Source organism: Dermacentor albipictus, chromosome 5 (genome assembly GCF_038994185.2).
Source record: "Dermacentor albipictus isolate Rhodes 1998 colony chromosome 5, USDA_Dalb.pri_finalv2, whole genome shotgun sequence".
In the NCBI taxonomy this organism is placed as follows: Eukaryota; Metazoa; Arthropoda; class Arachnida; order Ixodida; family Ixodidae; genus Dermacentor; species Dermacentor albipictus.
In genome coordinates, this window is record NC_091825.1 from 125,421,844 (window position 1) to 125,448,613 (window position 26,770).

The window sequence follows — 26,770 nt, forward strand, 5'->3', positions numbered from 1 at the left end:
ATTATCGTTGGGTAGGCATTGAAATGCTTACGCATTTAAAGAACATATTTAGACCATGGCCTTGACCGTCGTCCGTGCATAGAGTCACAAGAGCACTGCAGCAGTCTTCAATATCAGTGGGCTCTGCGGCAGCCTTTCATTGAGCGGTGATCATTGTGGGCGCAAGCGCATTCCTTATTACTCCACTACTTCTCCCTTTCCCTTTCTTTTTTCGCTCTCTTCTCCCTCACTCAGTCTGTGGTAGCAAATCATACGCAACCTATTTAATCTGTATGCCTTTCCTATTCTTTCTTTCCCTCTCGTTTAGTTTCCGGTAACGAAGTGACACTATATTAAGAAATAAAGACTATGCTGTGGCGGCAGAAAAAAAAAGAAAGACATTAAAACAAGCAAGATATGAATTGCGGGTCGTTGCTCTGAACTCGCGGCGCGTTAATTTGCTAAATTTGGCATCGCATATTCGTTCCCAGAGAAACGCCGATGCACACGTTCTTCTAAACGTCGCGTTCGCGAGTGCCGAGCGAACTCATCCATTTGACGCGCCGATAATACTTTTCATAAATATTTGTTACTTTTGAAATTCCGCGAAGTTCATGAAGGAATATTTGTTCGTCCCTATATCAGCATTAATTTGTTTGGCTAGCCTTTATTTTCCTCTTCCGAAGCGTCACATATGGGTCCAAACGTCTTTTGCATGGCCTTTCGGGGGAACCTCATGTGATCACCACCAGGCGTCGATTTTCAGTACGACGCCCAGGAGCGGCAATGGAGAGTGGGATGACCTTGCGGCGCGAAGTACGCTATTTGCAGATCGCAGTTGCGCTTGCGCGTTTTCCTTCCGGGCGATGTTTGAAACGGGCGTGTTTGATTTTGATCTTCGAACCCGAACCCTGTCCTCTCTTGTTCTTTCCCACTGCACCCTTTCCACACAATTCGAGACTCTGGAGTCTCAACTTGCGCATCCGTTTCATTTGTGTCAATGTTGTTATTGCGAATGCTTTACACATGCTGTATGATACACTGCGATACTGTTGCCAAGTCATTGTAGGGTGCGTCGACCTCTGTCAAGCCTTTCTTCTGGCTTTTTGTCGATGCACCCAACATCCTCATGACGATGTTGAATAAAGAATTGAATTGAATTGAACTGGCGGCGTGTCGAGTACGTGCCCTTCAGTGAGCCGTAAGTGTGCATCTGCCTCGCGCATTGACTTCCGCTGTTTGTTTTACTTTTGCTCTCTATTTTTGCGCTCATCGCGAAGACACAGAAGACAAAAAAACTGCGCCCTGTGAAAACGGGTATTCCGTTCCGCAGACTTCTCAGGCGAGCGGGAGACACTGAAATGGAACGATGACAAAATGCGAGGGGCACGCCTCGCTGCGCACAAAGAAGTATGATCGATAAAACATCAAACCTTGGAGAAGGACTCCATTCATAGTGTGCGGGATCTGCCATAAATTGATCTTCTTCCTGTCTTTTTTTCTGCGTCTCTCTCTCTCTCTCTTTGCGACAGAGAGTGGAAGAGGAGACCTTGGAGAGTTGACTCATTGCTGGATTCGTTCCCGACTGCACGAAGGCGCCGCAATGTTTGGGCCATTGGATCCCTTGCCATCGATGTTCAACAGTTCCAAAGGATACAACAACAACAACAACAACAACAACAACAACAACAACAACAACAACAACAACGACAACGACGACGACGACGACGACGACGACGACGACAACAACAACAACAACAACGACGACGACGACGACGACAACAACAACAACAGCAGCAGCAGCAACCACAACAACAACAACAACAACAAACAAACAAATAGATTGCAACAATGTGAATGTGCATGTACAACTTGCATATGTATGTCTAGCAAGTTGGGGGCTTTTACGATGCATTTAACTTGATCTGTTCTTTTCCATGCTCTCAACTATTATGGTATTGCTTTTATTGCTGAAGCTGAGGATGATGGTGAGGAGTATGACTCCTACCTCAGCATGAACATTCAAGACGGTTATACAGGAGGCCTGTTCGGGTTTCTCAGAAAAAGAAAATAAAGCTTTGTTATTCTATGGAGCTCTGCTCGCTCCATAGAATGAACTAAGGACCGTTTCCGACAGGAAAAGTCGCTTTACCAGGTAACCTGATCAGGAAGCTAACAGATGCTAACTAGGAACCTAAAAACAAAGGTATACCAGCTAGAAAATGGTTCAAAGAAATGCGTACGCTCCTCGCTCTCTCGTCTTGCCCATGCGCGCTGGTTACAGACAGCAGGATGCTCACGCACCCTCCTGACAAAGGAAAAGAACAATATTGTAGCCATCAGATGCCGAATCATGAGTATGAACGCGATTGAAACGAGGCCTACAAGACAACGATATATTTCGGCCGCAGACGCAATGTATGAGATGGGTGCAAATGTCCGCGTGCACGGCTTGGTGAGTTACGTTGAATGTGACACTTCTGCGATAATAACCAGAGTAGATCGTTGCCCCAGCATTGACCTCGCCTATTTCACTTCACTTTCATCTGTTTCCATTCCATGGCAAATTTCATTTCCACGAATTCCCTCCGCCTTGTGGATTTTTCGCGGCGCTTATTTGCTTGCTCGCCATTTAAGTTAGTACGCATGCAGATGAATCATGAACGCACACGTTGAAGCAAGTTGTCTGGTGGTCTACGACCAATCCCTTGTTTTCTGTGCAACTCATGTTCTTTTCTTTTTCTTTTTTTTTTAAATTTCTAATACGAAGTGGCCCACCCGTTGTTACTGAAAGATCACAGACAAAGCGCTTTCAGTACCACCTGCCCGATGCTCAACTGTTTCGCCTGTTTCACTCGTTGACCGCTAAAGTCGTCCACCATTTAAAATACCTCGTTAGCATTTACATTGGAAGTGTTATCTTTCATTAACTGGCTGAATCGGCGCAACCACAATTTAGGTCGTAAGAGGGGTTCTTAATTCACTGCCAAATGGCTCCCGATTGACTTTATACGCGGCTAGGTCACACACGAAGGAGAAAGCGGGCACAGACGCCTTTCTTCCCTTCTTTCTCTCTTTCTTTCTTTCTTTCTTTCTTTCTTTCTTTCTTTCTTTCTTTCTTTCTTTCTTTCTTTCTTTCTCTCCCTTCCTTTTTTTTTACCGGAACAGCACCTTGTTTCCAATTACCTCCATTTCCGGGAATTTTGATACTTGCAGACGAATTCGCTGCTCTAGCATACTGTATGCTCCACACCGGATGAATGGACGCATTTTATGAGGAAGTGCTGTAATAATCACATGCTGCGAGTACGTTAAATATTGGGCATGTATTCATTCCTGCAAGATGAGTCACCTGCATACCCTTTGTACTTAGCGCGCAATGCTGGGGTGAAAGCCAATCACAAACGGATAGCGCACCGACCAGCTCTTTGACCATCGCCCCTTAATGGCTCGCGACATCTCCAGCTGTAGCTGCGCTGCATAGCTGATTATTATTATTATTATAATTATTATTTTTCTTTGTTGTTGTTTTTTCATGATTCTCTTCTTTTTTTTGCCTTGTACTTTATCAATCGCTACCTTAGTTTTCAATATCTTTTTGTTTTGTTTTTTGGCAAAAGAAAGAAAAGTCAGTTTCTGGATGAGTCTTGTGATTGACTGCCGGGTTTCGCGTGACAAGCCACTGTGATGGCTTAGGCGAACCCGATTTCTGTACTTATACTTGCAGATTTGATAATAAATCATTATTATTATTATTATTATTATTATGTTTTGTATATTGTGTGGCAATAAACATTATTATTATTATTATTATTATTATTATTATTATTATTATTATTATTATTATTATTATTATTATTATTATTATTATTATTATTATTATTATTATTATTATTATTCATGTTGCCATTTTGACTTTGTTTGCCGACATGCCGGGCCAAGTCACGCAAGCCACTTCGTTGGCTTTGACGGGCCTGCCTTCTGATGTACGATTATTGTAAGATGGCAACAATAAATATTATTATTATTATTATTATTATTATTATTATTATTATTATTATTATTATTATTATTATTATTATTATTATTATTATTATTATTATTATTATCTAAGACAAAAGCATATTCATGGAATGTGCCACAACTACGCATGGGTAGTGAATGGTCAGGCCTATGACTTTACGAATGTATTTGCTCCGCTAAGCCTTTCCCGCAAGCAGCAATGGGCTGGGGAGGGGGGGGAGGGGGCAGGAGGGGACTCTTGGACCAGTCGGAGTGGGTAGCCAGGATCACTGGTGTCGACCAGGGACTCACACAACAACTCCCCGTTTCCCTACCCCTTCCATTATCCCCTTTTCCCCTCCCTCGATTAATCAATAAAGTTTCGTTTTTTTTCATCCATCCATCCTTCACGTTGTACGCCTTCGTGCACGTGCTATACCACGCTTCCTCCTTATCGGTCTCACCACCTTCTCCTCGTCCTCGTTGAAATAAACAAGAGGGCACGTCCAGCCCAGTTATCGAACGCCGCGGTGCTACCGATATTGGCCCGTGAGGCTGCAAGGCACAAAACAACGACCCCCCCTTCCCCCCCCCCCCCCCCCAACACACACCGAACGCGAGCTCGCTGAATTATCTACAGCACCGGCGTGCGCCCCACACGAGCTGGCTTTCGGACTGCGTTGGTGCGCGAAACACATTGGCATCGCTCTCTGCTGTAGGCGAGCCCCCATCTGCTGCGGCTGTTTGTTGCTCCTCGTGTCTGTATTGCGAGACGCCACCTGGATAACGAAGGCTTTCCTCCTGTGTCTCTTTAGATACTTGTTTGAATGCGAGAAGAAGCTTTGGCTTCTCCGACTTGCCCAGTTCGCCTATATAGCCTATAATTTCCGGGTTTCAGGGTGCCGGCAGACAAAAGCCGAAATAAGAAACTGCCCCTCAGCCATGAGCTACGTTTACGTCTGGAACGTGAACGGCGAATCGGTTGTTTGTAGCATAGAACGGAATTATTTACGAGTTGTAGCTAACGTGCCAGAAAGAAAAAGTTGTTATAACACCCTCAGTTGGACTACGGCTGGGAATTCAATTTGTTTGGTGCAATTTAGTTTAGACGAGGAAGAAAGTTATATTATTTACGGCTCAACTTTCTTGTTTTTCAGCCTCCACTTTTGCTTTATCCGGCGGGAAATTATGGAACAACCGAACTAAGCGTATGAAGCAGAACTTTTCGATTTTATTTTATTTCAGTCAACACGAAAATTCTCTTTGGGGTCTGCTTTGTTTTCTTGCTATTATTACTATTATTATTATTAATGGTACTTGTATCTTCGTTAGTGAAGTCTGAAGTATGCGCCAGTTCTGGAGGTTAGGAGAACACCAGAAGTGTGTCATAGTTCCCGGCAGGAAAGCAAGTTTTCTTGCGGCGTAGGCACTGGAAGCTTCCTGCGCTGATGCGGCACTATGGGGCCGCCTCTGGCTCGGGGTGGTATTTACAAAGACTTACTCATTCCTTATCAGAATCGGTGAAACGCATAGTATGTGCGACTCTTGCGGAAGCACAGGAACTACTGAATACCTGCTGTTTTTCTTTCACCGGTACGAGGTTTCATCACGAACTTCTCTAGTAGGACCATGGCCGTACCGTACGCTAGTCTTGTTAACCTCCATACTTTTCCTCTGTCCGATCTCTCTATCTTATCAGTATTTATAACACGATTGTCTTTTTTTTTAAGTTTACCAACCTGTCTGCTTATCGCATGTTTCTTTAAGTACTTGGTGCATGCCGTCACGTGTCAGCTGAAGGAAAAGCAAAATCGTACCTTCTTCTACAAATGCACAATCACAACAGTATATCGCTATGATGCTTTGCTTGTGTTCTGTGCCACTTATACCCCCACTCTCCCCCCTTTCACCAACCGTGTACATAAAAGAAGAGACATTATCGTACGTAAATAGTGCGCGCGTCTGCTCATTCGTCGTTGCGATTGCTTGTTGTCACGCCACTCACCACCACAGGTCACGGAAGCGACGGAATGTGAGGAAATTCGCTCTTTTGTGAGATAATGTTCGTTTTATTCAAAGACGGCACATACCCAGTGCATTCATGGCGCAGCTCGCTAAAACATTGGCGTGAAAGCGCTCATTGAAAAGAGGATCATGCCCACTGCACCTATGATAAAGCCTGCTAAAGCGTCGGACTGTTGTCCTTGAGCAGCCCGTGTGAGGTGGGTCCGATTCTGCGCCGCCCGGGAGAAATTTCTAAGGTTTCGGAATGGTGCATCAGGCTGGTCGAAATGCAGCCAGCCTCCCGCTTATGGGAATGGGAACACATAATGACCAGGTTCAACGACATCAGCAACCATATACAAGATGCAAAGATGCACTTTTCCGCCACCCCACCCACAACTCAGTAGAGCGCAAGCTGTCCAGTGGCGACAACTACAAACAGAATCATACAAGAGTCCGATACGCTATCCGCACGCTATTTATCCAGACATATACACAACAGATAGATGCAAAGTGTGTGGCACCGGAGCCACGCTAGAACACATGCTATGGGAATGCCAGGGACTAATACAGGACCATGAGAGCGAAGCCTCCATCGACAGCCTCTGCGCGCGATGGGATGCCGCGCTGCTCAGCTCGAAGCTGGAAGACCAACTCTGGGCAGCCCAACGGGCAAAGGAAGCCGCCGAGTTGCAAGAACTCTTGGCCGTAACCTCGACGGGTGCCCCAGCCCACTAACTCGCCGGACGCGAATCGTTCTAGTTCGAAATACAGTTTTCTCACTCACTCACTCCCGCTTCCCACTGGACACGCCGCGCCGTCTGTCGTCTGACACCGTAAAATCCGCACTTGGTGCGGGTTTGATTCCCCTGAGCGTTGCTGAAAATAAAAGAATATTTTTGTCGCTTAAAGCGGCACACTCCCAGTGTAAATTACCTAATTATCGACGTTACTGTCAAAGACGTTCAGTGGAGCATACACAGCGCTCCAAGTAAGCGCGAAATAGTGTTCCTGTATGGAGCATATACAGGGACGCTAGCGCGAAAGACATTCATCGAAGAATGGTACGTAACCATTGCACATGCGCAGTCGTGCGTCGCCCAGTGATCCATGTCGGCGTCAAGAGGTGCACTGAAGAACCGCACATAGGTACACAGTGCACGCCACTTACCCAGTAAAGGTAGGTGGCGGATGATTATGATATGGTACAATGAGATACTATATACACGTTGTCCAATATGCGGATGCGCACTGGAGACGCAATACACTAAGAGTAATCTTGTCCATACAGAAAGTAATCTTGCCACAAAAAGTTTTTACGCAAACACATTTCGCACTGACTACACGTCTCACAGCTTCTAGAGGCGATCGTCTAAACCAGTCTCACTTAAAAAGTTCCCCATTCCCCAGTGAGGAGTAGCAGGCTAGAGACACGCTCTCCAGGCCGACCTCTTCTCCTTTCTCTCCATTAAAATCTACTCCTCCTCCTATCCAGTAACCAAAGTTGGTCCGCTGGTTGATTTAGAACCCTGTTCTCTCAGCAAAGCATTCCGATACGCTACCCATTCTACCGTGAGCGACCTAAAGACCAAGGTTTGTGAAGGAACGGTTAGAGACATAGATAGAATGATATCCCCGGAAAGTGCGTGAAGTACCCTAAGAATGCTTTTCGCATTAAAATTACAGATCCAACGCACATGTCGGAATCTATGTGAAGTGAAGCCTTAGAATAGCGTATACTTAAATGCTTTACAGCTAACAGCGATAGGCACTATTTTCTTTAGTCTCATCTTGTGCACCTTGTAACCTCATGGAATATTCAGTTTTATCCATCACACTGCATCGCTCACAAGATATGCCGAAATGAAAAGTCAGTCAAGCGGATGCACAGTGTGAGAGGTACACGCTGCGATGTCGCAAGGACGAAGGCGATGTCATGATGCTTGTTAAGAGAAGAACGATTAAGACAGGTGCACGCCCAGAAAAGTATGACTCGTACGGCGCCTCACTCAAGGAATGTGTACGGCTTGTGTCACAGTGGAACACACCCATTCCGGAGATTCGCCATTAACAGGCACATCCACAGTGGCACATACCGAGAGACTCAGTCAAAGAAATTAAGGTAAGTCAAAGAATCCGTGAAATATGTGCGCCCATTCCAGTAACAGATCATCGTGGCTTATAGACGCCTTTAGGACCCTCAGAGACGCCCGTGAGGTGGCATTATGTGCGCTACTGACGCTGCTGAGCTCGCGGGAGCAAATGAAAAAGTCTCCAGGCAGCGCGGTCGCGTAGGCGTGCGCTTGATCGCACAAGCCTGCCGTCCAGTGCTACGAAAGCATCGCAAACACGAAGGGCCTACAACCACCCATGAAATTCTACGCGTAATTCCTGGCAGTCATTCATATTCAAAACAGCGCCAAAAAAGAAGTAGTAGTTTAATGACTAGAAAATGTAGAGGTCGGCCGGAAAATGGAATATCGTGTTCGAAAGTGCCCGTGTGTAAGCACACCATCCAGATTGCACTCGACAAAGCACTTTGAAATGCTTTGTCGAGCGTCACAGTCCCAGTCGAGCGCCAAAAAGCCCGTGTTTCTTTTTTTTGCGCTGTTTTAAATATGAATGATCCGTTCCAACTAGCTCGCACTCAAACCCTTTTGATTCCTGGCAGGTAGTGCAAATAAGAGAGTAGAAAAGCGTGCGCCCCTGCTGTTGACAGAGTCAAGTAAGTCGCGCTTGTTTGCTTTCACGTGTCAATTTAATGTGTTTAATGTTTTCGCATGTGAAATTTTTCTTCCTTGTCGCAGTCAGTCGAGGGCGCTCTCGCATATGACTGGGGTTCATTAATAAAGGGAATACTGGGGCTCGTAGCCTCCGCTGGGCGTCCCCGCTCAGCATCAGCAGGAGCGACAGCTTCGCGCAGGTGGCGTGATGTGATGCAAAATCACTGCATTTTAGAACGAAAAAAAAATGATCCGTCAAGGAATAAAAGAAGTGTGAAGAAACTCTCGTGGAAAGCGGCCTCACAAGTGCCAAGACAGCCTATTTTACCACGGTGTCACGCGACACAATGGCTGTAACAACCCTCAGCTGTCCAAACCCATGATTAATTTGTACGCCAGTCACTCAGACGCATTGGAGTGCTTTGCCGAGTCCAATCCGGATCGTGTGCTTTCACACGGGCACTTTTGAACACGATTTTACACGGTCCAGATCCATTAGATCGCGATCGTAATGCTGAGTGAGCTCAACCAGTTCGATCCGGATTGTTGGACCATGTAACAGCTACCATTCTTGATCGCTACTGAAAAATTCTGTATCGAGCTTGTTCTCGATCGAAAGTCTCCGTATAGCACCACTATTAAAGAACGACCGATACCCATAGTGATTAAAGCTGCCGGTGTCGATCTCTCGCAGCCTCACTCTCGGAGTCAAGATGCCGCACAGTACGGTCCACATTCGTTGTAAAAATGGGCTACCTAATCATACGCGTGTGCTAAAGGTCTTAACTGTTTGCAACTTGCTGCTACAGAAATCTCACCGATCAAGCGCGCGCTTTCAAACAAACACGAGAAAGCACAATGTGCACTGTGCGCGCAAATCAGCCAACGCTCCATGCATCGCCCAAGTCAGGTCGAAGTAGCGCTGCAGCGACATTCTCGTCATTACGAGTAAACTGTCATGACTGAGCTACAAGGCTAAGCAACGATGGTGCCGCAAATATAATAGCAAACGTTAAGTTATTGCAAACTTTCGCATTCCGATGACTTGATTTTGCGGACGGCGTTTATCCATGCCTGCCCCCGTTCCTTTTGATAACATTTACCCGGGAAACTCTTGAACTTTGACAGGCGCATGGTGGCAGGCCCCGGTCGTTTTTGTCACGGATGGGGCAGTGCGCCATGCAACAGAACCGGGCTTCTTGGCTACCCGACCTTGACCCGATCGCCGAAGTATCGCGAAACAATGACGACGTGAGGATCGATTTTTTTTTTTGAAAAATTTGCGGGTACAGTTAGTGCCTCACAGTGCGGGCCGACATCACAGTGCCGGTGTCCGATATTGGAAGGAGTAGCGCTGGCGTCTTTCGGCAAACTTGAGTTTGGGAGCCCTGTAATCCACTGTGCTCGTACTTCTACAGAACCTTCGTGTATGTCACCAAGGTAGCGACCAATCCAACAGCACCCTGCACCCAGGCCACCACGCGAAACCTAGGAAAACACGCAATGACAGATTCACGTTAAAATCACTTGGAATAACAAATACATCGCACTCGCCAAGTACCTGTGGGCATACACGAGGCGGAGTCCTTGTGAAGCAATACTGTGAACGAAGTTGGTGTTGGAATTAGTGTCACCTATATGTCTTATCCCTCAACCAGTGTTGTGCCACTGGCTATTTTTGTGCATTTTCACTAGGCACATCTAGCAAAATTTCTTGAAACCACAAACGTTTAATATGAGGGAGATATATGTCGTATTTTGCACTAGTATTTTATATGAAGGACTCGGCGGCAAAAATTATAAGCTTTATATGCGGTTTACATGGTCATCAAACGGAATTTGAAGTACGATGTTTTTCTAGCGATTGCTTAAACGCGAAATGCAACGACATTTCAACCTGGCTATTTTTTTACAAGTGAGTATTATGCAGCACTAAAACAATTTCTGAAAAAGCCTCAGGGCTGCTAATTAGATAGTTCTCTTGTGAGCAGCTTTTAAACAGCACCTAAGCAAACGACGCCTTCACATGGTGGCGGATACACACTACCACCGAGATCTTTCAGCTCGCTGTAGGTCGGGAGTCTACATGCAAGCGCTTGCATCTAGGCGCCCTAGCCATAGGCAGCCCCGGGTGCTGTCTTATCGCGAGGCCCTGCGAAGAAGCCGAGTGCTCGAGGTAATGCGTTGCTTTCGGACGAGTTGTAAGGGCGTTCTTTTTCTGTACATTTATTTTTTTCCCATTCCGGTGTCAAAAACGGTAATTTTTGCAAGCAGCTTTTCGTGACGCTTCTGCTCGTATTTCAAACGCCCAAACCTTGCACGGAAGCCACTCTAGATCTACACTATCTTGAGCTAGGCTTCTAATGCGATTCAAAGTTTCGTTGCAGAGGGGCCTTTAAGCAATTGCACAGAGTTTGCGAGCGCGGCGTCAAATCCTCCCAAGTGCGACGTTGTGGAGGATTGCACTACGATTGTACCAGGGAAGTCTCGAGTTCTCCCCTGCGTATGCGACATCGGTAAGGTGGCTGGGCCAGATATTAAGTTATGAGCGTTCCATCGATTTTATTGCGTTAGTCATTACACGGACGCTCGAAGCGCATTCACGTCGTCGGTGCCACCATCACCATTGCCGCGCTGTCCGTCTGTCGACAGAGCGTGCGCGTCCCGCGAGCGCAGGGTAAGAAGGTCTCCATGGACGGTGATTGCGTTATGCTTCAAACACGACGAAGGAGATGCATCGTGAACGCTCCGGTCATTCGACTGGGTGATGGTGGTGGTGGTGGTGGTGGTGGTGGTGGTGGTGAATTGTAGCAACAGGCGGGTTTAGCCTGGCGAACAAGGCCGGCAATTGCTCCGCCCGAGCGTCTCGCACAATAAAGCTGATGGGTTTTACCATATGTCCATTAACCCAGACTCTCTTAAGAATTCGATGAGGAGTCGTGAAGTGTCCTTGCGGGCCATCACTGATCCCTCGGGAAATATAAGGTGTTGCAGGCGCGCATGCGGAAGGTCCTTGTTTTGCAAATTCTTCAGGAGAGTGGGTGATGGAGGCAGGCCAGCACTGTGCGGTTTCTCGGCTGCTGGCATAAGCGATGCGCGCACGCACACTAACGTTGCAGCGGTATATGCAGTGGTCTTGACGGAACGTAAAGCAAAAGCGACGGTAACGTTACCTAATATTGAGGCGCCGACTAACGCCGATAGGTTTCCCGGCAGTCTCATCTCGTGCACGATCGAGGTTCGACGCATGCAACTCCATTGGCGGCGCTCCTCGCGATGCCAGCGTTGTGAGACGCCTGGTAGCTGCAGAGGGCGCTGTTCCTTCCGTCCAGCGGCGGCTGCCTTGGCTACTGCGTCGAGCCAACATGACCTATGCGCGCGCAGACGCGCGCTCCAGACCAGCCGTGCGCTTGGCTAGAGCACAGTCTGAGGAGTACAAGTGCAATACTTTCCTACCGTTGGGGCTCCCACTCCTTTCGATCCAAACTGCCAAAAATACTTAATGCCAATAGCATTCTTTGGATGGCCACACTAATGTGGTACAAAATTTGGGCGTGCTGGTAGATAATTACCATCTTATTGAGTAGCGTTGGGCGAACACAGACCCAAGGAGGGCGCTAAATATAGCTGTTTGTGTTGTCTTATGTCCCTCTTGTGTTTGTGTCAGCCCAGCGCTATACTCAATACGCAGGTTGCAAGACCAGTTTTCTTGCCGGCTATGTAGGTATTTAGTCACCTAAACAAAAACAAAAAACGTGGGTCAATCCCAAAGATATCAAAATATTATGAAATTCATTAACTCGTGCTTACTTATTTTGGTAGTGCGCCTTCTTATATAATAGAGGGAAAGCTATAGGCAGCATGATCTTGCCATGACGTACGCGTCCTGGAAGCACCAGCAGCCGTGCAGAGCCTACATGGCCTGCCTTCTACGAGCGAGCAGCCATTATATCTCTCCGCTCTGGTAACAGAACAATTTCGATAAAAAAAAATACAGAAAAGGCCATTGCGAGAGATAGTGTTTTCTCTCTGACTTCTTTTATTCAGGAAGACCTTTCTTGGAATGGCGCCATTGGTTACAGCAACGTATCGGACCAACTCTCAACATAGTAGAAACGGGAGTTGCCGAAATATGGCTTCTCCAGTATACGAATAAGCGAACCGGCGCTTTGGGGGTGGTTTCTTTACGTAACCGCTGCTTATGCACATTTTCTGCTCCGTTTACCTGCTTTCTGGCCTTCAATACCGCGGTGAGATGGCAAAGTTTTATCGGCGTCGATGTTGAGAGAGATCTAATGCTTCTCTATCTCTCTCTCTCTCTCTCTCTCTGGCCTTCGACATGTTTGGTCTTTTTCGGTCTCTACGGGCTTACTGCATTTTTCATTTTTCGTCCTCGCACAACACAAGCATTATGTAGGATTCATGCTGTTTGCGCTGCGTCTGTCGCAGGTATGACATCACTTATGAGATACCAGGCAGGAACTCCGTAACTAAACGTCGCTTTTGGCTTTCGCCCGGGTGTGTTCGCTTATTCAAACTACATCCAATGCAGCCGCCAAGTGAAGGCTAAGGGCTGAATTAAATTAAATTTTAAAGGCTTTTCTTACGCACCAAAACCACGATATGATTATGACGCACACCATAGCGGGAGCATCCGGAATAATATTGACGCTCGACGATTCCTTATCGTGAACCTTAAGCTAAGTACGCGAGAATTGTTCCATCTCGCCTGCGCCGAAATGCGACCGCTTCGGCTGGGATAGAACACAATACCTCCAACTCAGCAGCACGAAAAGAAGGAAGGACTCGTTAGTAACGAGAGTTTGCTGCATGTTTCAGACCAGAGTGAAGTTTTCACCCATTAGATGCGACCTACTATTCCGTAAAGCTTCCATTCACTCTGCATCAGGCGGTCAGAAGCAGGCAGTGCAGGAGCTCCTCGCCACGCTTTTAGTCTCAAATTGTCCTTAAGAGCGAATGCCGACCACTCGGGATATCGGAGGTGTTATTAGAAATGGCCGCCGGCCAAATGGTAAACAGCACTTACGAACGAATATATATATATATATATATATATATATATATATATATATATATATATATATATATATATATATATATATATATATATATATATATATATATATATATGTATTATTTGAACCTCACTGATGGCACCGGTTATTGGAATCTCAGCGCTGCCACCAGCTGTTGGAACCTCAGTGCTGACACCCGTTGTTGCAATCGGACCGTTGGCGCCTGTTGTTGCAAATGGGTCGCAAGCCACAAGGGTAGCGTTGGCCTGGCGGCCTGGGGCACACTGGAAGCATCCGAAGGTCCCAGCAAAGCATGAGTCGACTGCTAACAGAACAACTTGTTTATTCTAGCATCGCAAAGAGCGGGCGGTCAGGTCGACCGAAGTAGAGAGACGGGAGAGCACGTTATTCAACAGAAGAAATCGGAGCCTCTCTCCTGGCGTCCGGGGGCAGCTGCTCTTATACTCTTGGCGTCGCGGGCAAGAAGGAAGGTCACGGGACGACACCACGTGACAGCGAGGCACGGACGGACTGAGACATGTAGAGACGAGTGTAGTGACGCATCAGCCGGGCCGGCGCCGGTCAGACCTCCTCGCTTCACACTTGGGGAGCTCCTCTCCCCGGCTGCCGCGCTTTGACAAGCGTGGGCACACACACACACACGCACACACAACGACACGTGGCACTGAACATGCCGGGACGCGCTCGGTGGGGATGCGTCGCGGCCGCTCCGAACGGGCCAAAATGTCCGCCGCTTTGAACGAAGCTCCGGCGTACGTTGCATCCGCGCCGGCTTTACCGCGCGTCGTAGGCGAAACGTAACAGACCGCCCCGCCGGGGGAGGGAGATCCCGATGGTCAGGGGACTGCATCCGCTGTCCGGAGGGATGTCGCTCGATGATGCTCATAACCGAAGTCGGTCGTCCCTCGGCGTTTCTTGAGCGCAGCGCACCGAGAAGGCCTCGTTCTCACGTTCAGGTTCACACAGGACACTGCAAAGTGACTTCAGGAGAGTTGCCATTTTTGTTCTCTTTCCCAGCAAGCGTTAGAACTGCGCCGAAACTCAGCCGCTCAGTCAGCAAGCACGGCACAACCCTCACTAAGCCATGCCAGGCTCTTTCCCCTTTTATACTACTGCCTAGTTCCTGACAGTAGTCTATAGCAGCACTCAGAACGCGTCCACAAATAGGAAAATTGCACTAGAAAGCACATCATCACTTTGAAACACTACACAAAAGCAATATTGCTACGGAACAATATGTGCGATCACGAAAGGCCAGCAGTGTGAAGACGACGACGACGATTAGATGCTAGCGCGGGCTGTTGCCTCTTGGCCTAGCGCAGCGTATTTTCCTTGTAAATATATTTGTACATAGCTTTTCGTCTGCGTCATCCTACGTAACATATCTGGTGGAGGTGGACGTTCCCTGTACCTCGTCACGGAGCTTCGCAGTGGACGGTACGTCGAGCCTTCCTTCATGGCTCCCGGCGACGACAACCCGACTCCGCCGGCTCCGACACCTGCTGCCCCTTCGACGACCTACATCACTCTCCCCGCTACTCGTGATCCTGGCGTATTCTCGGGCAAAGATGGGGACGACGTCGACGACTGGATCAGCCTGTACGAACACGTCAGCCGCAATAACCGGTGGGACCCTACTGTCATGCTCGCCAACGTAATCTTTTACCTCGGTGGCACACCTCGAGTTTGGTTTCGGACGCACGAAGAGGAGCTCACCAGTTGGGATTCGTTCAAGCAAAAGCTCCGAGACTTGTTCGGCAACCCCTACGGTCACAAACTTGCCGCGCAGAAGGCGCTTTCCGGCCGTGTGCAGACGTCAACAGAGCCCTATGTCACGTACATTCAGGACGTCCTGGCTCTGTGCCGCAAAGTTGATGCACACATGCCTGAGTCAGACAAGGTATCCCACATCCTCAAAGGTATTGCCGATGACGCCTTCAACTTGCTCGTGTTCAACAACGTCGCGACGGTGGATGCTGTTATCAAAGAGTGCCGCCGCCTGGAACTCGCTAAAAGCAGACGTATCGATCAGCAGTTTGCGCGTTTGCCCAACACCCAGCGACTTCTTCCTGTGCCGACGCTCCTCGTCCCAACAACACCGGCGATATTACCAAGATCGTTCGGCGTGAGATTGAGGCCGCCTATCCGGCTGCCTTCGACTCCAGCCCCACCAACGCACCGGCAGTCACGGTTTCCCTGATCCAGGCAGTTGTCCGCCAGGAGTTCGAAAACATGGGCCTTCACACCATCTGCTCGGCCCATCACCCTGATACCCATCCGGCTTCTTCGATTCCGCCCCGTCCCGCATCGTCTTACCCACCACGTTTCCGCAACCCAGCTGAATGGCGCACTGCTGACGACAAGCCCATTTGTTTTCACTGCCGTCGCATCGGGCACATTTCTCGGCACTGTCGAAGTCGCTGGACTTCCCCGACCCGGTCTGCTTATACTGCCTATTCTCGCCCCTCGGGTGGCCCTTCTCGTCCTTATGCCGCACGCTCCGATAATGCCGCCACTGACTCTCCTGCGCCGAACCGCCCCTATTCTCGTTCACCTTCGCCCCAACGACGACAATCTCGCTCTCCCCAGCCCCGTCGCTCCTATTCGCCGACTCCCTTCGGGCGCCGCTCCCAGCCGGAAAACTAGACGATGCAGCGCCTCGAGGTGACGCTGCATTGCTCCCTACGCCGCCAAATCCTCTTCTGACTTTGCCCACTCATCTGAACCTTCTTGACGTGCACGTCGACGGTGTTTCCGTGTCTGCTCTCATAGACACTGGGGCGCATTTGTCCGTAATGAGCGCTGACCTTCGTAACCGGCTCAAGAAAATTATCACGCCCGCCACGACGCCTGTTGTCCGTGTCGCCGATGGCGGAACAGCCCCCGTAATTGGTATGTGTGCCGCCCGCGTCTCCTTCGCCGATCGCTCAACAGTCGTGCTATTCACGGTCATCGCCCACTGACCCCACGACATCATCCTCGGCTTAGACTTCCTCTCCGCACATTCTGCTCTCATCGATTGTTCCGCCAGTACTCTCCGCCTTGACCTGCCTGTTCTGGATCCTGCTGAACCACACCCCAGTCGCCTCAGTTCCGCCGACTTCGTTCGCTTGCCACCTTCGGCACTGACCTACGTTGACCTAGTGTCATCCCCACCAGTCCCCGACGGTCACTACATCGCGGCTCCTATGCCAGACGTGCTCCTTACACACGGGATCACGGTACCCCATACAGTTTTATATATTACGGCGAATTGCGTCTGCCTGCCAGTGGTCAACTTTGGCTTGACGACACAAGTGCTGCCACGTGGGATGTCTTTGGCCCAGCTTTGTTCGTTCGAGGATCCCTCAGTAGCATCCATTGCAGTAGACGACACTTCATCCGATACTTCTCTACCATCGCAGTCGCCAAATTGTCCCATCGCTGACTTACGGAAAATGATTGCCCCCGACTTGCCCTCCGAGCACGCTCGTGAACTCTCCCGCGTTCTGTTTTCCTACCACGATATTTTTGACTTTAACGATCGTCCTTTAGCCCAAACTACCGCTGTCAAGCATCGCATTAATACCGGCGATGCCCCTCCTATTCATCGCCGCCCGTATCGAGTGTCACCAGCTGAGCGTCAAGTTATTCACGCAGAAGTTCGCAAAATGATTGCCAAGAACATTATTGAACCGTCATGTAGTCCTTGGGCGTCACCGGTTGTGCTGGTAAAAAAAGAAGGATGGCTCATGGCGCTTTTGCGTGGATTATCGGCACCTTAACAGGGTTACCAAAAAGGACGTGTACCCCCTACCTCGGATTGATGACGCCCTTGACTGCCTCTACGGTGCTCGCTATTTCTCCTCTATTGACCTTCGCTCCGGCTATTGGCAGATTGCCGTGGACGATCTCGACCGCGAGAAGACTGCCTTTGTGACACCCGACGGTCTTTATCAATTCAAGGTGATGCCGTTCGGCCTATGTAACGCTCCTGCCACTTTTGAACGCATGATGGACTCCCTTCTTCACGGTTTCAAATGGTCCACGTGCTTGTGCTACTTGGACGACGTTATCGTATTCTCCCCAACGTTCGCTACGCACCTCGAGCGCCTCTCAGCAGTCCTGGACGTTTTTCGGCGAGCCGGTCTGCAACTCAACGCATCGAAGTGCCAATTCGGCCGTCGCCAGATTACCGTCCTTGGACATCTCGTTGACGCGAACGGAGTGCAACCGGACCCAGGCAAGATCCATGCTGTTACGCACTTCCCTGTTCCGACGTGTGTCAAGGATGTGCGCAGCTTCATCGGCCTTTGTTCGTACTTCCGCCGTTTCGTGAGGAATTTCGCCGCCATAGCACGACCACTAACCGACCTTTTGAAAAAAGACTCTCCTTTCCAGTGGGGCGATAACGAGGCCTCTGCATTCTCTCATCTAATCGACATTCTCACAACGCCTCCCGTTCTGGCCCACTTCGATCCTTCTGCGCCTACCGAAGTCCGTACTGATGCCAGCGGTCACGGAATTGGAGCAGTACTAGCACAACGCCAGCGTGGCCACGACCGTGTTATCGCTTACGCCAGCAGGCTCCTCTCACCCGCGGAGCGCAACTATTCCATCACTGAGCGTGAGTGTCTGGCCCTAGTTTGGGCGGTTGCGAAATTCCGCCCATACTTATATGGCCGATCCTTTTCCGTTGTCACAGACCATCACGCGATTTGTTGGTTATGCTCATTGAAAGACCCTTCAGGAAGACTTGGTCGCTGGGCCTTACGCCTCCAAGAATATTCGTTCTCTGTCACCTACAAATCTGGCCGACTACACAAGGACGCTGACTGCCTGTCTCGCTACCCGGTAGACGAGCCTGACGACGCCGACAGTAGTACCGCCGACGGCATTTTCTCTGTGTCTGCCTTCGCTAACATCGCCGATGAGCAGTACCGAGACCTATCGCTGCGAGTACTCATCGAGCGTCTGCGCTCTACACCTACCGACGCATCCGTTCGCCGATATGTCCTCCAGGGCGGCATTCTGTACCGAAGGAGCTTCCTCCCTGATGGCCCTGATCTTCTTCTTGTCGTGCCAAAACATCTACGACAGACTGTGCTCTTTGAGATGCATGATGCACCCACTGCAGGACATCTTGGGGTAACCCGCACGTACGACCGCGTCCGCCGCCGCTTCTATTGGCCTGGTCTCGCTCGCTCCGTTCGACGCTATGTTGCTGCCTGTGATCCCTGCCAGCGTCGGAAGACACCTCAGGTGCTACCTGCCGGTCATCTCCAGCCGATCACCGTCCCTATGGAACCGTTCTTTCGTGTTGGATTAGACCTGCTCGGTCCCTTTCCCACGTCATCCTCTGGGAACAAATGGGTAGCCGTCGCGACTGATTACGCCACCCGATACGCTATCACTCGGGCTCTCCCTACCAGCTGCGCCACTGACGTCGCGGACTTTCTCTTGCGTGACATTATCTTGCTTCATGGCGCCCCGCGACAGCTGCTTACTGACCGTGGTCGAAACTTCCTCTCGAAAGTTATCGCTGACATTGTGCGTTCCTGCTCCATTCAACACAAACTGACTACTTCATACCATCCTCAAACCAATGGCCTGACAGAGCGGTTAAACCGTACTCTTACCGATATGCTGGCCAAGTACGTTTCCAAGGACCACCACGACTGGGACATTGCCCTTCCTTACGTAACATTTGCGTACAATTCTTCCCGGCACGACACCGCCGGATTTTCTCCCTTTTATCTCCTGTACGGTCGGGAACCTACCTTGCCCCTAGACACGGCACTTCCTCCTGCTGCGGTCTCAACAAGCGAGTATGCGCGCGACGCCATCGCCCTCGCCGACCATGCACGCCAGCTTGCCCGTGCTCGACTTACGGCCTCACAGACCACTCAGCAGTGTCAGTACAACGCCCGCCATCGTGACGTACAGTTTTCACCTGGTGCGCTCGTGCTCCTGTGGTCGCCCTCTCGTCACGTCGGACTTTCAGAGAAACTTCTTTCGCGATATACAGGGCCCTACCACGTGCTGCGCCAGGTGACGCCTGTGACTTACGAAATTGCCCCTGTGGGCTCAACCTCGTCCTCTCCTGTGGCATCGAGTGATATCGTACACGTCAGTAGGCTCAAGGCCTACTACACTGCTTCCGAGCCCGATCTTTAGTCGCTCCGGGACGGCGCTTTTGCAGCCGGGGGTAGTGCTACGGCACAATATGTGCGATCACGAAAGGCCAGCAGTGTGAAGACGACGACGACGATTAGATGCTAGCGCGGGCTGTTGCCTCTTGGCCTAGCGCAGCGTATTTTCCTTGTAAATATATTTGTACATAGCTTTTCGTCTGCGTCATCCTACGTAACAATATGTTAAAAATCCTGCCTCAGGAAGAAAAACATCAATAACAAACAATTTTGAGGCTGATTCCCACGTTAGGGGCTTCGACTTAAGCCATCGGCGTTACCGTTGAGACTCCCCTTTTTGTAACGCACCTCAAAGGAATATTGTTGCAAAGCGAGGCTCCAGCGCAGGAGGCGGCCATTTGTGAAAGAGATGGTCTGCAGTCATTGGAGAGCGCAGTGATCCGTCCCGAAGCATGCGGAGCGGATATCGCAGCGAGCGAACGTACACTACCTCAGCTGGCGAAAACCCCGTAGCCGCATGCGGCGCGGTCCTCAATGCAAACATCACCCCAGGCAGAAACAGCTCCCAGTCAGTTTGTTGTTCAAACCACAATGCTCTCAACACGCGCTTCATGACGGGGTGCAGCTTCTCAACGGAATTCGACTGGGGGTGGTGCACTGAGCTGTGTAACAGCTTTACCCCGCACCTTTCGAGAAAGGCTGTCGCCAAAGCGCTAGTAAACACTGTGCCCTGATCTGATTGGATTTCCGCAGGAAAACCAACTCGCGCAAATATGGACAGTAGTGCATTGACTATCTCAACTGAGCTGAGTTCTTTAAGCGGCACTGCTTCAGGGAACTTTGTCGCTGGGCAGATCACAGTCAAAATGTGTCTGTACCCCGTGGCTGTTACCGGTAGAGGTCCCACTGTATCAATAACGAGCCGTCTAAAAGGCTCCGTAATGATAGGTATTAACTTCAACGGCGCCCTCGATTTGTCCCCTGGTTTGCCCACCCGCTGACAGGTGTCACATGTCTTCACAAAGTGGTCTGCGTCCAGAAAACACCCTGGCCAATAGTACTCTTGCAAGAGACGGTCCTTAGTTTTCTTAACTCCTAGGTGTCCGGACCACGAACCCCCATGCGACAAGCGCAACAGATCCTGACGGTAGCACTGAGGCACGATCAGCTGATCGAACTCCACTCCCCTGCGGTCTAGATACTTCCGGTACAGGACCCCACCTCTTTCCACAAAGCGAGCATTTTTCTTGGCGATACCTTCTTTGACAATGCAGCGTATGTTTTCTAGGCTGCCATCCTTCTTTTGCTCGGCTATCAAAGCCGCCCGGCTGACGTTTAGCAACCTATCAAGTCCGTCTGACGTAGGCGCTATGAGCAAATCTGCAGATAGCTCTTCTAGCTTTCCCGCATCGGGCATTTCCTCTCCAGTATCTGGTGCCTTCAACGCTACAGGCACAATTTTATTCACTTCGGACGTGCTCTGAATATCAGCTTGCTGCGCCTCTGACCCTTTCTCATTGTTCGACAACGTCGGCCCCGCAACTACCGCCTTTGCAGCGAGCTCCCGAACCTTCGATCTGGTTAAGGCCTGAACGCTAGCCTCACCAAACAAAAGCCCCTTCTCGCGCAGGAGGTGATCGGACCTGTTCGAAAATAGGTACGGGTACTGGGGGGGCAGCATAGATGACACCGCCGCCTCCGTCTCAAGTGCTCCGAAAGGTCCTTCAATAAGCACTTTTGCTACGGGCAGACACACGCTATGAGCTTCCACGGCTTGCTTGATCCATGCGCACTCGCCCGTGAACATATCGGGTTCTACGTAAGAGGGGTGAACTACATCCATCGTAGCTGCGGAATCGCGAAGCACTCGGCACTCTTTCCCGTTCACGAGGAGGTCTCGCATGTAAGGCTCGAGAAGCTTCATGTTCTCGTCAGTGCTGCATAATGACAAAAACACGACTTTTGTTTTTGTTTCCGGACACTGCGCCGAAAAGTGACCCGGCTTTTGGCACGTATAACACACGCGCACTTGCCTCGTCTCGAACCGCTTTCTGCGTTCGGCTTCGGCTGCCGCCGTCTCCTTACGTTCGGTCGGACTGCTTTCACTCGCATCCGCACTACGTGTGTCCCCCTTTGCTCTCATGGGCGTGAACTTCGGCCTCTCAAACTTGGAGCCAAATTCACCCTTTTGACCGTCCTTAGCTCCGCGAGCCCGACGCGTCACAAACTCTTCGGCTAGCTCAGCGGCTCTAGCCACCGTACTAACGTCTGGCCTATCCAAGACCCAGTACCGCACGTTCTCAGGTAACCGACTATAAAACTGCTCTAGCCCGAAACACTGCAGAACTTTCTCGTGGTCACCAAACGCTTTCTCTTCTTTGAGCCACTCCTGCATGTTTGACATAATAAGCCTGTAGGCAAACTCTGTATATGACTCACTTTTACCTTTCTCATTTTCCCGAAACTTCCGACGGAACGCCTCCGCTGACAGCCTGTACTTTTTTAGCAGACTCGATTTCACTTTGTCGAAATCCTCTGCCTCCTCTCTCTCCAAGCGAGCGACTACGTCGGCCGCCTCGCCGGGTAATAAAGTGAGCAAGCGCTGTGGCCACGTTTCCCGAGAGAACCCCTGCTTTTCGCACGTTCGCTCAAAGTTAACCAGGAACAAACCAATGTCCTCTCCAAGCTTAAACGGCCGCATCAGGTCAGTCATTTTGAACAATACTCGTTCTCCTGCACCGTGTGCCTGACTTCCATTACGAGCGCGTTCCATCTCTAACTCGAGACGCTTCATTTCCAAAGCGTGTTGACGGTCGCGCGCTCTTTCTTTTTCTTGTTGCTCTCGTTCTATCTGTTCTTTACGTTCACGCTCATCTATCTCTTATCAATCAATCGGTGAAGTGAAATCCAAAGAGATAAAACTCGGAAGCCGGGGCACACCACAAGGATCAGTCTTATCTCCCTTTCTTTTCAATGTAGCTATGATTGGCCTGCCAGCAGAACTAGAAAATATAGAAGGATTACATCATAGCCTGTACGCCGATGATATCACCCTTTGGGTAACAGGTGGAAGTGATGGGCAGATTGAGGAAGTCCTCCAAACAGCCATACATACGGTTGAGAAATATGTCATGGATAAAGGATTGAGATGCTCGCCGCAAAAATCAGAATTACTTCTATACCGACCGACACGCAGGGGCCGTAAGAGTTCTACGGGTAAACCAAACATCACGCTTTTTGTAAATGGCACCCAAATACCTATTGTCGACAGCATTAGAGTCCTCGGACTCCACGTATCAGCGAACGGTCACAACGGGGAAACAATCAGAATACTAGAAAACAGCGCACAACAAACACTGAGATTAATTAAGAGAATAGCTAATCGCCATTATGGGATGAAAGAGAACAATCTGGTACGTCTAGTCCAGGCGTTTGTCATCAGCCGCATAGTATATGTAACCCCTTACCTAAATCTCCAAGTAGCAGAAAAGACAAAAATCGACGGCATCATTAGACGATCATTCAAACAAGCCATAGGTTTGCCGATAAACACATCAAATGACAGGCTCCTAGCCTTAGGTGTCCACAACACGCTCGAAGAACTCATAGAAGCCCATACGATAGCGCAATATGAAAGACTCTCACAAACACCTACTGGCAGACACATACTTAACAAGCTTAAAGTAACATACGCATCACAGTATGGCACTAAAGTAGACATTCCCCACGACATAAGAAAGCAGCTTATTATCCCACCGCTACCCAAAAACATGCATCCTGAACACCACAGGGAAAGGCGGGAGGAAAGGGCAAGAGCTATACAGAGGAGATTCCAACGCTCTCAGGACGTGGTGTACGTCGACGCGGCAGAATACACGACTACTCAGAATATGTGTATCGTTGCAGTGAACTCGCAAGGTGAGCGTAAGGTCAGCGGATCTATTAAAACTAACAGAGCCGAGGTGGCTGAGGAATCGGCCATTGCTCTCGCAATGGCTTCCACACTGGCCACGATAATAGTCAGTGATTCTAAAACCGCCATTTTAAATTACGCAAAGGGACGCATCTCGCCGGAATCACAACGTATCCTGGCAAACTTTCGCGGTGAGCGGGTGGTCCATATCATCTGGGCACCTGCGCACTCTTCTCTCCCCGGCAATGAGGCGGCCGACACCGTGGCTCGAGGACTCACAAACCGAGCCACCGGGGCGCCGCGGTTGGGGCTGACAGGGGACCGGATGGTTGGCTACAGGGATATTACTAATCATTACAGATTGGGAAGGGTGCATTTTCCTCCCGCACACCCATCACTTAATAAGCAGCAGGCGGTGGCATGGCGCCTCCTTCAAACAAATACATATCCGAACCCGGTGTCTTATAATCATTATTACCCAGACCAATATTCGGCCAATTGTAAACTTTGTCAAGAAAGGGCGGACCTGGATCACATTATCTGGGCCTGCCCTCGGGCGCCACGACAGGGCCGAAAAATTCAGGACCGGAAGCAGTGGGAGACCGTGTTGCTCAGCTCGGCCCCCGAAGACCAACTTTTGGCTGTCCAGCAGGCCGACGATGCCGCTAGAGCTCAAGGGCTTCTGGCCGCCATCTAGGCGGGGTTGGCCCCCCCACGAATCTGCCGGCTATATAAATAAAAGTTATTTCTCTCTCTCTCTCTCTTTTCGTTCTCTAAGTTCGCGCTCCTGTCTTTTTGCCGTCTCCCTCTCCTCAATGGTCTCAAGGCATTCCGACAGCTCGTCATCCTCAGCTCCTAACTCAAGAATAGCCCTTAGCAGTTCTGGTTTTCTGAGTTTGTCTGAGACATCCAGACCCAACTCTCTTGCAAGCTCCAACAATTTCGGTTTGCGCAACGACTTCAAATCCATGGCTGCTCTGAATGCTGCTTTCTCTACTGCCTACTATTGTCTTGCCGCAAACTAACCCGGCAGCAACGACAACCACAATTACCAGCTCTGTTTCTGACACTAACAAAAGCCTGGCAAAACTCAGAAGAAGAAAGTCCCGCACTCACCAAACCTCGCAGCCAAGAATTCAGCGCAGTCGTTCCGCTGCAGGCAACCAGTCATCACACAGGGCTCGTTGCACTGCTCCCGGATGGTCGTTGTGCTGCTCAGCATACAGTCAACCGCATATCTTCGCTGCTGGCCTCCGTTGCCGCGATCTCACCGCTGGCAACCAGCTATTTGAACCTCACTGATGGCACCGGTTATTGGAATCTCAGCGCTGCCACCAGCTGTTGGAACCTCAGTGCTGACACCCGTTGTTGCAATCGGACCGTTGGCGCCCGTTGTTGCAAATGGGTCGCAAGCCCCAAGGGTAGCGTTGGCCTGGCGGCCTGGGGCACACTGGAAGCATCCGAAGGTCCCAGCAAAGCATGAGTCGACTGCTAACAGAACAACTTGTTTATTCTAGCATCGCAAAGAGCGGGCGGTCAGGTCGACCGAAGTAGAGAGACGGGAGAGCACGTTATTCAACAGAAGAAATCGGAGCCTCTCTCCTGGCGTCCGGGGGCAGCTGCTCTTATACTCTTGGCGTCACGGGCAAGAAGGAAGGTCACGGGACGACACCACGTGACAGCGAGGCACGGACGGACTGAGACATGTAGAGACGAGTGTAGTGACGCATCAGCCGGGCCGGCGCCGGTCAGACCTCCTCGCTTCACACTTGGGGAGCTCCTCTCCCCGGCTGCCGCGCTTTGACAAACGTGGGCACACACACACACACGCACACACAACGACACGTGGCACTGAACATGCCGGGACGCGCTCGGCGGGGATGCGTCGCGGCCGCACCGAACGGGCCAAAATGTCCGCCGCTTTGAACGAAGCTCCGGCGTACGTTGCATCCGCGCCGGCTTTACCGCGCGTCGTAGGCGAAACGTAACAGTATATATATATATATATATATATATATATATATATATATATATATATATATATATATATATATATATATATATATATATATATATATATATATATATATATATATGTCTCTCTTTTCTTTTTTCGTGGTTGGCTGACGCAACCCACAGCGTTCGCTGCACCAGCTGCACAGAATTCGTGAGACGGTGTTTAAAAAACAAAGCGCGAGCATTGGTAACGACAAGACGAGAACAAACACAAACAAACAAACAAACAAACAAGAGAGGCACATCTCCTTTAGTGGGTGCTTTTTTTCTTCCCCCGTCAACATGAACTAACTAGCCAACAACGTTCGTTATGAGGTGATGCTGGTGGTGCGATGCATCGTTGTGTACGCCCTCCGGACACTGTATACGTGTGTGTCTTCCGTCGTCGCAGCGGATCTCGTAGGGTGAAGGCGTGCATAAAAAGGCCCTGTCAGGCAAAAAAAAAAAAGCCTGGTTGGGCTCAGATAAAGAATAATAATAAAAGCAAATATAACGAATGCGAAAACAGCGTGATAACGGTGACCCATATCCGCTAACCTCTTCTGGAAGCATTCTTGCCTCCGCCCCCTCCTTCCTTCTTTAAGTACTTCTTTCGTTTTTCTTTTTTGTTTGTTTGTTTCCGTGTTCTTTTTTTATTCTATTTTTGTTTGTATTCTACGGCTTACATGCTTGCCTGTGCCTGCGTAGTTTCTAAGGGTTCGTCTGCAGTCACTCGTCACCACTGGTTTTAATTTCTTCTTCCTTGCGTTCTTGCTTGAACTTTGTGTATTAAAGGACCAGGCTACGTGATCAGAAGAGAGATTGTTCTCTTTTTCTGTTGTGGTGGTTACACCTATACCAGGGAAAAAACTACACTCGTAAAAAAAAAGCATTTTCAAGTCAGCGCTCAGCCCTTCTGTTTTACCAAGCATTTTTTCTTATGGTATGAATGCGTGCTTGTGACAC

At 49.7% G+C, this 26,770-nt stretch overlaps 1 protein-coding gene across 7 annotated transcripts in view; it reads right to left on the reverse strand.

Annotated features, from left to right (window-relative positions):
* Positions 1–26,770, reverse strand: part of LOC135913959 (uncharacterized) — a 614,840-nt gene that overhangs the window by 382,537 nt on the left and 205,533 nt on the right. Inside the window, exon 4 of one of the 7 annotated variants that reach the window (XR_011514598.1) lies at positions 10,112–10,196. The exons of the other annotated variants lie outside the window; for them this stretch is intronic. The gene's annotated coding sequence lies outside the window, so the exon portion shown is untranslated. Of the gene's footprint in view, positions 1–10,111; positions 10,197–26,770 lie in introns of those variants that run through there. 7 annotated transcript variants of the gene reach the window in all.